Raw genomic sequence first — 11,637 nt, forward strand, 5'->3', positions numbered from 1 at the left:
GAAGTGAGGTTTCTTAGGACCACTTATCTCTCAATGAAAAATTCAGTCCTTAGCCTCCTTAATACTGAATATATCCCCTGGTCTCCTACTCAGACAAATTTCTCTAAACTAGTCTCTCACTTTTTTCATGGCCCCTGCTTAAACTTTCTTATTTTCCAGCATTTATCCTACTATTGTGTCAAAGTTTTAAAAAAATTTTCCTCCCCCCTTATTCCACAGTAACTTTTCTAGGCCTCTAGTGTTTGTCATCCTCTTCTGACCACATTCAAATTTTCCTACATATATGCAAAAACATGCTGACCTAAAATCCAGCTAATGATAGGTGACATCCCAAACAGGCTGGGTTTTCACCACGTGGCTTTGAGAGTATGATAAGAGACCTAGTTTAAGATTCTAGAATACACTGAGCTTACAGTCAATTCTCACCTCAGCCAGACCTCTCTGTTTACCCACAGGGTAAAAAAGAAGTTCCAGTTGCTGAGAATTACTTAGATTTTAGACTTTGTCAGTGGGGAAAATGCCAAAACCTTTCTCCTCTTTCTGCATCCGAGTAGTTTTGGATGACAGAACAGCAAAGTCTTTTATTTTGAGTTAACAAAAGAGAAGAAACTCCTCTCAGCAATATTTTCTTGGAAGCCCTGCATATCTGGGTACAGTTGTTCTATAGTTGGTACAAAAGAAAAACAGTTCACACATTCACTCATTCATTCAACAAATACTCATCAAGATCTGACGATATGCAATGTAAAGTTCTGGATGAGGGGATAAAGATGAGCTGATCTGGACCCTACTGAGATCTCACAGAGTCTGTCACTGAACAGGAGAGAGAAGCTACAAGCTATAACATACAGCATAAAGGGATAAATGCCGTGCACATGGGACATAAGATAGAGAATATATCTTCAGAAAAGGGAGAGACTCCTCCAGGCAGAAAACCTCATGTGATTAGTTTCCCTCAGTGACTCACCAAATATGTCAGTCTCATGAAGCCAGCTTAGTTTCTGCAGCAAGACTGAAAATATTTCAACTCAATATAAGGAAAAAAAGGAGATTCAACTGTCTAAACAATGACCATAGTGTCACTGGATGAGGACAGCCTTGTAGGCACCAAAAGACTCTGACAACTGAAGCGTTCCATCTGTAAAGCCTTCTTTCCTAAACATTCCTCAAAAGGAGCAAAGTGGAGAATTTCCAATTTTATCCTTTAATAAATGATTTGTTGGCATTGAATAGAATGAAAACAATCATAGGTCTTTTGCCACCAAAGCATAATGACCCTTGTGCCCTTTCTCCTCAGTCTGTACCCTGTACTTTAGATGGTAAACAGCAATTTGAGTGGCAATATTGAAAAAGATTTTAACTCTTTGTTGCTCAGCCACTGTGAGGCAGACACATAGCCCACATTGTACTCACTGAGCCAGGACTAATAGCAAAGAGCTGTCCCTTTCCCCCCAAGCTCACTGACACAGAAAGTTTGGTATTTACAGACATAGGGCCCTGATTGAGAAGGCAGAGAATCCACGGATAGCCAGAAAACTTACAAACCTAGAACGTAATGTTATGTTGATATTGATACTGCATAGGAACTTAGATTCTAAATTCTGTAGATGAAATCATTACCATCCTAAACCTTTAGAAAAGTGATGGAATAGTTAAATTTCAAATCTTTTTTTAGGTCAAGGAAAAACCAAGTTTTTTCTTCACATAGCAGTGTAAAAACTCTTCGTTCATTAAAGAATGTTAAATTATAACGCCTGATTCGGAATTTTAACTGCCATGCACACGATGGGTAACACCTTAATAGGGTTGCCAGAGTTAGCAAAAATAATGATACAGTAAAATACAGGATGCCTAGTTAAATTTGATTTTGAGATAAACAAATGATTTTTATGTAAGTGTGACCCATGCAAGATCTCGCAACCCTAACCTGAGAGAGCATGGCTTGATTATATAACATTCCAGTGGGACGGTTAAATTTTAGGAGGCAAGTTTGCTTTATGTCCCCTGTTTTTCATCTTTCCTCATTCCTATATGTCTCCCCAGCTAACAAGACTTCTTTGAATGAATGGAAATATTCTCTGTGAAGAAGACCATTCACTTCATAAATGCATTATTTTAAAGCCCTGTACCCTCAAAAAAAAAGTGAACAGAAAGCTTCTTTCTGGCTCCTGTTTTCTGCCATCTCAATTGCTCTTTGCTTGTTGATCTGGGTTGAATCATTCAGATAAGTGCCTCAACTATAAGTCTCAACTCTACTGTTTTTAGTGTCAAGTCTCATCCAGAGTGAGGTGGGGCTGGGGTGGGGTGAGGGGGGTCTAGGAACTGAGTCCAAAAAGTAGAAATACTTTGAATGAGAATTTGGAGAGCATCCAAAGTGCATATGTAGTGAGCTCTAATGTAGACATCAGGTGGAGTTTTCCTTTAAAGAATTTCACTTCCCCAAATAGAACTCAGATGCTTTACCTTTTCTGGTCATTTCAGTGAACGTTCAATTAACACTTCCATCAGGTTGTTCAAAAAAAGTCTGAAAAGTTGATGATTCTGCATTTAGTTCTTAACCACTTTTACACAGAATAAGTTCATCTTCTTCACATTTGAATATCTTGATGTCTGCTTCCAGGATTACTTAGTTACTCCTTATCTCAAAAGGAGATTAGCTCCCTCTACCTCAGGCTATCCCTGAAGACAGGCTCTAATTATGACAAATAGTACAAATGAATATGAATAATATGGGTTGTTTCCTAAACTTCTAACAATTTTGGGAGGGGCAAATTAATGAAAACTAAGAAATATTATGGATTTCACTAGTTGCTTTATTGTGTCATGAGAAAACCTTTCTATGAAACCCTGAAACAGCTTTTCAAACAGCTTTCAACTGTATTATGACAGATATCCTTGATGATGACATAACCTTAAACATATTTTGAAAAGTACTGCTTTTCAAACATTTCCTATAAATTCTTTAACCTTTTAGTTTTAAAATGTGATTTACACACTCCCATGTTTTGTTTATATGCTTTGTTAAAACACACAGAGTACTTCTGTGTACTGTACTTACTTGAAACCCTGTGAATGACTGAGGTAATTTATGTAGGTAATACAACTTATTTTACATATGAAAAATACTGAGGTTCAGAGAGGTTAAGTGATTTGCAGAAGGACACACAGCAATAAATGCCTGAGCTGTCTCTAGAAATAAGTAAGAACTCTATTTACACACTTTCATATAGGATATCTGCCCTCTCAGGAACACTTTAATGGAAAAATATTAATATTGGTGGCTTCTATTTATGATTATTAAATCTTTTGTTCAGCTCCCAAACACTACAAAGGCTCAAAAAGATATCATGCTCCCAGATGCTGATATAAGTAAACGTACAACTTCAGATCAAGCTTTAATGTTGATTGAAAAAATATTTTTCTGTATGTGATTTTATATCATATACATTATACAGTATGTCTTTTATCCAAGGAAGCTTCAATTACAGAAGCAAAATTGAAATAAATGCTTACATGCAGATAAAAAGTTATTTTTAAAGTAATTAAAAAATTTTCCACACCGTGAAGAACACTTATTTGACAATAGTATCAACATTTCAATAAGTATGCACAGTAAAATCACACTAAATTGTAATAATATAAAATATATGACAAGCTAGTTATAGTTTAGGAGGTCAGCCCTACATGTATATTTTCAGTCATTTAAAAATATTTGCCAAGCAAATTAATCAGGTCCAAAATCCTTAACTCATGAACTCTGAGAACATTTTAAGCACACATCCTCACCCACACGTGCACATATATATTAATATGCAGATTGTAGAATATTCTTTTCAATAAAAAAATCCTGACAGAGCTTCACATGAAAACTTCATTAGCTTGGTTTAACTTAATGTACCTCCTCAAACATAAACACCACATATTCTAACTTACTGAAAGTTCTAGTCAGAGCAATTGGGCAACAAAAAGAAATGAAACACATTCAAACTGAAAAGGTACATACTTATTGAAAGCACTTAATGGTAAAAAAATGGAATGCTTTGCTCTTAAGATCAGGAACAAGGTGTGGAAGTCTGCTCTTTCCACTTCATCAACATTGTTCTGGATGTTCTAGTAAGTGTAATAAGGCAAGAAACAAAAGGTATTTAAATTGTAAGAAAAGAAGTAATATCATTTTTATTCATACATGATATGATCATCTGTAAAGAAGATCTTAAGGAATCTCCAAAAAAGCTACTAGATATAATAAGTGAGTTTAATAAGGTTGCAGGATACAAGATAAAAATAGAAACACCAATATTCTTTCTATATACTAGCAACTAATAACTGGAAATTGTATTTAAATAAAATAATGCCACTGACAATAACATCAAAAAAGCCCATGAAATACATAGATCTAACAAATCTAACAAAATATGTTCAAGACCAATACACTGAAAACTATAAAACATTACTGAGAGAAATTCAATAAATTATAAATTAATAAATGTACAGTATTCGTAGATCAGAAGACTCAATTTTGTCATTTTGCCAGTTTTCTCCAAAATGATATATAAATCCATATATATATATATATTCAAATTCATATGGAAATACAAAGGATCTAGAATAGTTAAAAGAACTTTGAAAAAACAGTATAAAGTTGAAAGAGTAAGAGTATCTATTTTTAAAACTCATTATAAATCTGCAGTAACCAAAACCTTCTGATACTAATCTTTATACTAGTTTATCTTTATAAACTTGTAGATCAATGGCACACAATAGAGAGTTCAGAACTAAGCCCACACATATAGGAATGACTGATTTTTAGCAGTGGATCAATTGCAATTAAATGCAGAAAGGCTAGTCTTTTTCACAAATTGTGCTAGAACAATTAGATACCCATATGCAGAAACATGAGTATAGGTTCATACCTCTTATCATACACGAAAATTAACTCAAAATGGACTACAGACCTAAATGTACATCTTGCAGACTATATAGGAGAAAATTTTTGTGTCCTTGGATTAAACAAAGATTCTATATATAAGACAACAAGAGCACAATCCATAAAGCAAACAATTGGTAAGTTGGACTTCATCAAAATCTTAAAATTCCACTCTTCAAAAAATGCTGTTAGAATATGTAAAACAAGCCACTGGCTGGATGAAAATATTTGCATTACAAATGATAAAGACTCGCATGCAAAATATGTAAAGAACTCTCAAAACTGAATAATAAGAAAATGAACGACCCTGTTTAAACAAGGGAAAAATCTGAATGGACACTTCACCAAAGAAAATATATGAATGGCAAATGGACACATGAAAAGATGCTCATCATTAGTAATAGAAGAAATGAAATTTAAAACCACAAAAGAATACTACTACACATCTTAGAATGGCAAAAATGAAAATGACTGACCATACAAAGTATTTAGCTAGGATGCAGAGGAACTGGAATGCTCGTATTCTGCTTGTGGGATGTAAAATGGTGTAACCACTTTGGAAACCAATTTGGGAGCTTCTTACAATGTTACACAAACTGTATGATACACCTATTCAACTCTTTTGCAATTATTCAAGAAAAATTAAAGCATATTCCATAGCATCTTTATTTGTGAAATAGCTCCAAACAGGAAACATCCCAAATATCCATCAACAGGGAAAAGGATAAACAACTGTGATGTACCTACAAAATGAACTTTTGATATGTGCAAAAACTTGGATGAGTCTGAAAATAATTATGCTGAGTGAAATGAACTAGTCAAGAAAAGAGTTCAGATTGTATAATTCTATGTATATGTAAAATATTAGACTATGCAAACTCATCTATAGTGACTGAAAGCAGATGAGTGCTTGCCTGGGGAATGTGGGAAGCCGGGACTGAGTATGTGGAAAGTAGTGCAGTGGGGCACAAGGGAACTCTAGGGATTGTAGACTTGTTCACTCTGTTGATTATGGTAATGATTTCATGTGCATACACATATGTCAAAACATTTCAAATTGCACAGTTGAAATTTATTCAGTTTATTGAATGTCAAATTATATACTAATAAAGCTGTTAGAAATTTAGTATCAGCTTATAATATTTTTTCCTGAAAATCTTTCATAGTGAATGTCATGCAACTATCTTGATGGCATTTCTATGTTATTTATGAGCCAAATGAAAGACCTCCCTTGAATGAACACATTGCATTTTCCCTGAATTTTACTGGTTATGGTTACATCTGAAAAAATGAGAGAAAATGGCCTAGCAACTGTTCTGAAAAGGTGAAATAATTTGAGGCCAAGGAAACAGTGTTATCAGAGAGAATTAATTTTACTTAGCTGGCAAAAGATTGTCTAGATAATAAATATTGCCTAAAACAATAAATGGAGAGATTTATACCATTGTTCGTTGGTTGGAAGACTCAATATTGTCATGATATCAATTCTCCCAAATAATATAAAGCAGCTAGCACAGAGAGGGGGCACTCAGTGAATTGTTGCTCTTGCTATCACTTTAAAATCAGAAAGTTCTAGAAAACAGAAATCATTAAATACTTTTGGCAGTAACCAATTAAGACTTGAGATAGTCTCTAGAAACCAGAAGTACATGAGACCGCAAAACTGGAGACCTACGTGTGGCCCAACTGTGCCAGCATTTAGTTCTGTGATGTTGGACTGGTCATTTCAACTTTCTGGGCTTGAGTTCCTCACTTAAGAAATCAGGTTGTTAATAGATGGCTTTCACTCTTGTCCCACTTTTAATAATTATTATCTAAGACATAAAGAGTTTAAGATCAAATTTATTATCACCAAAACCTTAAACTGCCTCGCTGCTGCAACTTGAGCAATTGAAAACAGTAAAACACTTCATAAATGTGGGCAAAAGTGAACTTTTTGTCTGAATCATTTCAGATAATTGGCTTAATTATCGATTGACATTATAGAACTATCCATGGTGTGTTAGGAATATTTTAAAAAATCAAATCAAATCCCACAGAATTTTGTACTTTTCCAAATCAGATGATTAAAAGCAAAGAACTAGTTTTTATGGGCTTCTGATTTAGACTTTCAAGGCATTCACAGGGTAGACTACAAACTGGTAATTGCAAAGACCTTTAAAGTACTATTTAAAAAAAAAGTACCTGCAGTCTTATTCTAGTGCTAAATATTTGGACTCTCTTTTGAGGACACATACCCTTCATACTCAACCAAGCTGATAGCCAAATTGTCAGTTTATATGGCTTACCAACAATGTGATTTTTGTTTCCTTATGATGGTTTCTTTAGCACATTCTAGTGTTAAGTCTAAAATCATTAATCTTTTACTTTGTCCTTGAATATGTTTGCACTTTTTCAAAAGAACAAAAAGTAATGTGGGATGCACTCACTATTCTGTATAGAATATGGACCTACGAGTTGGTGATGTGCTACACAATTGTCTTTCCTTTCCTTCTTTACAACTAGCCTCTTTTCCCACTCACTCATATCGGTTAATTTGTTCCATTCACCTACTCATATCCTGTAGTAAAGTTTTGTTTATATTTAGTTACTCCGCTAAATGACTGCTAAGTGGTTTCATATTCATAGATGTTTATAGATAGGGAGATTTTTTCCTTTCTGAGCATTAAAACTTCGTGGATAGTTGAAATTTCAAGAAATATGAAATGTAAAATGTCTTCCTTCATTTGCATGGTTTTAGTTGAGTATTTCTTTTAAATTGACAGCCTTGAATGTATCAAGGTCTCTTCAGAATTTTTCAGTGGCTAACAAACTTCTTTATATATATATATATATATTCTTCTTTACAGTTTCCACAATGGCAAATTTAGACTGTGAACCAATGTTTCTGCATTCCAATCTGATAATGAGCTTTAACCTTGTACCATTTCATTCTGTTAAAAGAAAAAAAATACTTGCAAAGCAAATGGCTCATAAAGTAATCTGAATGATGGAGAAAGAACAGCTTCCAGCATGGAATGAAAATATCTTTCCCCACAGAGGAAGCAGCACTATAGAAGTCCTCCATCTGTAGCTGCTTTTGACAGTTGACAATCTTAAATAAAATTCCCCCTTGGTCCCTTTGCTGTATTTTTGACCACTAAGGTTTTAAAGCCTGAAACATGATTAAATTTACAGTATGAGCGGTCACAAAGAGAGCCCTACATTTTCTTTAGATTTGAGGGAGATGGGCATTTTATCATGCATGCTCCACTGGTTACCTTTAGTCTCATAAATTTCTTTATAAAGTTACCGTATGAACTTTTGGATTTTTTTCAAATAAAATCTTTTCTAAAACACACAACTTACTTTGTGATGTCAAGATGGCCCAGGGTTTCCTAACAAACAATAAAGCAGTCTAGCATGGAGGAAGGAGCCAGACTTCAGTTCTAATACCAGCTTCATTGCACAACTACTGTATAATGGAAAAGTGCACTTAGTTTTCTAATCAGTTATTGTGAAGGTTTAGTGCAAATATACATGAAAGACCCTTTCAAACCATAAAGCATTATGCAAATATGAGGTGTTTTCTCCAAATAGCCACCCGAGTGAATGTTCCTAACCTCCATACATTGGTTTTTCAAATCACATCTGTATTTCCACCTTTCCACTTCTCCATCTCTTCAAGCATGTTTTAAAATGACGAGTACTGAGCTGTTACCCCCAAGGAAAGGGAGCCTAGAGTCCTTAGAAACTGTTCCCTGAGGATGCTGCATAAGTGTTGCTTTGGCTAAAATAATCAGGAAAATGTTGAACATCATTACGAAAAATAGGAGAAAAAACCTGTAAGCAGTCATCCTACTTTTCAATAATTCCTTGAGGTATGTGCATCTGGGCTGTGTTTTGTAGCTCTAGTCTGTGTGTAAGACAGGAATGATAGAGTCAGAGAAGATGAAGAGAAAAGCAACCCAAGTGACAATGAAGGGGATTACAGAAAGCAAGGTTGGGGTGGTGGGGGAGCAGGTGATACAAAAATGACAACTCTTCTTAATGAAACTCTCATCAGGGGGCTATGTGGCCGGCAGTCTTTGTTACTGGAATCTTGCTAGAGCATGTGTGCTAAACAGTTTCTCCCCCAAATGGCCTTGGGGCTGAAGTTTTGCTCTTCCCTGTCCGCCATGTTGTCAGCTGACACTTTCAGTTCAGCACATCCCCATTTTTAGAGCTTCTCATTGCAGGATGGGGAATGTCAGGATGTCCTTATACACTGGTAAGGGGCAGGTGAACAGTCTTATTTAATGAGCCTGAAAGCTGATTCATTAGGTTCTGGTCTGATTCTCCCTCCAGGCCAGTTGACTTACTCTTTAGGTTCCATGGGTTTCAACCAAGTTTATGTATATTAGACTCACCTGAGGAACTGTGGCACTATGAATCATTTGGCACTTAATTTATTGTGTAAAATTATAATGTCATGTGTGTGTTTCTTTAATACAGAACATAAGTTAACAAATAACAAAAATGCACCAGTAAATAGAAAACTGCTGTTGGGTTTACATTATATTAAGTTTCTTGGACAGAAAAGCATCCAACATTGAACATGCTCAGAAACCAAAGTTGGCTTTAATTAGTTGTCAAGAGGCAGAAGCAATAACCACTTAGGGAAGCATCTCCATTAGGCAGGGCCAACCCCTGTTCTTTACAACCCTGCTTTTGCACGCCCTATTTACAACATCTAGCTCAGTTAGACTATTTTCACACTAACCTCGTTGTCACACAGGTCATTGCCTATTTAAAAATCAAATCTTAGCCATTCTTCAAAGATGAATGTTTTTAGTGCCCCACCCTGCCTATTCCCCTAACACACACAAAACTGCTGCTAGTCCAAACAGTGCCTACATGTGATTGGAAAAGACAGGCTTCAAACACAGACCCAGCCCATGAAGAACAGAGCGTGGGTGGTTATCAGCCCCATTTCATTCTCTCATGAAGGTGCCCTGCAAAGAAGAACATAACAACTGTGAGACTAGAGATACTAAACAAGTTTAGTTTTTGGTGCCAAGTCTAATGAATCAATAATGGCTGTCTTAAAAAATGCATGGTGTTGAGAAGGATTCTGAAGCTCAATAGATAAAGTGTATTGTAAGTGGTGATTTGCCTGAGTTGAGATAATGGCACTGGATGTGACAAGAATTTGCCCTCGGAGGACTAGAGGCTTCCAGCCTGCCCAGAAGAGGTAGGAGGCCTGGGATAGGCAGAAGTTGATGTAAAACATGGGCCCACACAAGTTATATAATTTATAGACTATTACCTTGCAATACTCTTGTAATGCAGTGCACCAATCCTACGTCTTCAGGTCTCTAACAAAGCATCCAGCTGACCTAGAGTGTTTCATGCGGACTCTGCTATGCAAAACTGTTTCTTGGTTAAATAAAAGAAAAGAATAGTACCTTGGCGTCATTTTACTGTTTAATAAAAACTTATTTTCACTTTTGGACATAATTCAAAGAAAGAAGCTTCAATCTCTTCCTCATTTAGTCTTACAACTAGTCATGTTCTTTCTGTCCTTGGCCCCCTTACATTCTATCCTCTGTGGTCACGTTTGGTTTAAGGAAAAGAGGGAGAACAGAAGCTGTGAACCCGTCCCTGATCTAAAGTTACAAGTAGATTCACACATTGAAGGGATGACCTGATCCTAGGAGATGTCCATAGACACAATTTGACAAAAAAGAAAAGAGAAGCTCCAAGGGTTGAACTAATTGGCCAAAACCACACACCTGGTCAGTGCCTGAGGTGAGACTTGAACATGTGTCTCTCTGACAATGATTAAATTAGTGTTTCCTAACTATTCTTTGACATGGTAAAAGCTACAGATCTTTGCCCCAGAAAAATCAACTTATGCAAGTGTGTGGCAGCCCCAGGTTAAGAACCTGTGCACCACGGTGCCATTCTTCAGCCTGAGCTGGGGCTCTGTGGGTACTTGGAGTTTACAGTTTCTCCTGAAACACAGGACTAGGTCTTCTTCAGCCTCCTTAGGGTTTTAAAAGGGGGTGGGAAATATCATTTGTCAATGAAGGCACCCCTGAGGCCCATAGGACATTTTGATGCAATTAGCAGGTGTTGCCAAACGTTCCCTTCAAGGCCCAGAAAATAAATATTTTAGGTTTGCAGGTGTATGGTCTCTGTGACAACTACTCATCTCTTCATTTGCAGACCATATGTAAGTGAATGGATGAGCATGGCTGTGTTCCAGTATAACCTCATCTACAAAACCAGGTTATGGGCCTTCAGGCTGTAGTTTGCTGACCCCCAGATTAGAGGGGGGCACACAGTCTGTTAAAGAGATAATGCTGCAGAATCTGTGTGCTTGTATCCTCTTGAACATTTAGTTCTAATTCCCTAGGACCAAATATAATTACTCTTAGTGATAATTATGACATGAAGAAGCACAGAGTACTATGGCAAGTAGGGACAACTGGAGTAGGAAGACCTGGTTTCAAATTCTAACTTTGTCATACTGTCTGTGTGACCTTACTCTTATTCCTTTGAATGACTGACCATTAGCAAATGGAGTATAATACCAGTAAAGTGAGTATAATAATGGCAGCCTTGCAAGGTTGTTATGGAGCACACAATAGGTATTCAGTAATGCCTGAGAAGCCCAACTGCTCAGTGGATTTCACCTCACTATCCCTATTCTGTTCTTCTCACCATCTCATCATAATAAAGAACCT

Source organism: Manis pentadactyla, chromosome X (assembly GCF_030020395.1).
Source record: "Manis pentadactyla isolate mManPen7 chromosome X, mManPen7.hap1, whole genome shotgun sequence".
NCBI classification, from domain to species: Eukaryota; Metazoa; Chordata; class Mammalia; order Pholidota; family Manidae; genus Manis; species Manis pentadactyla.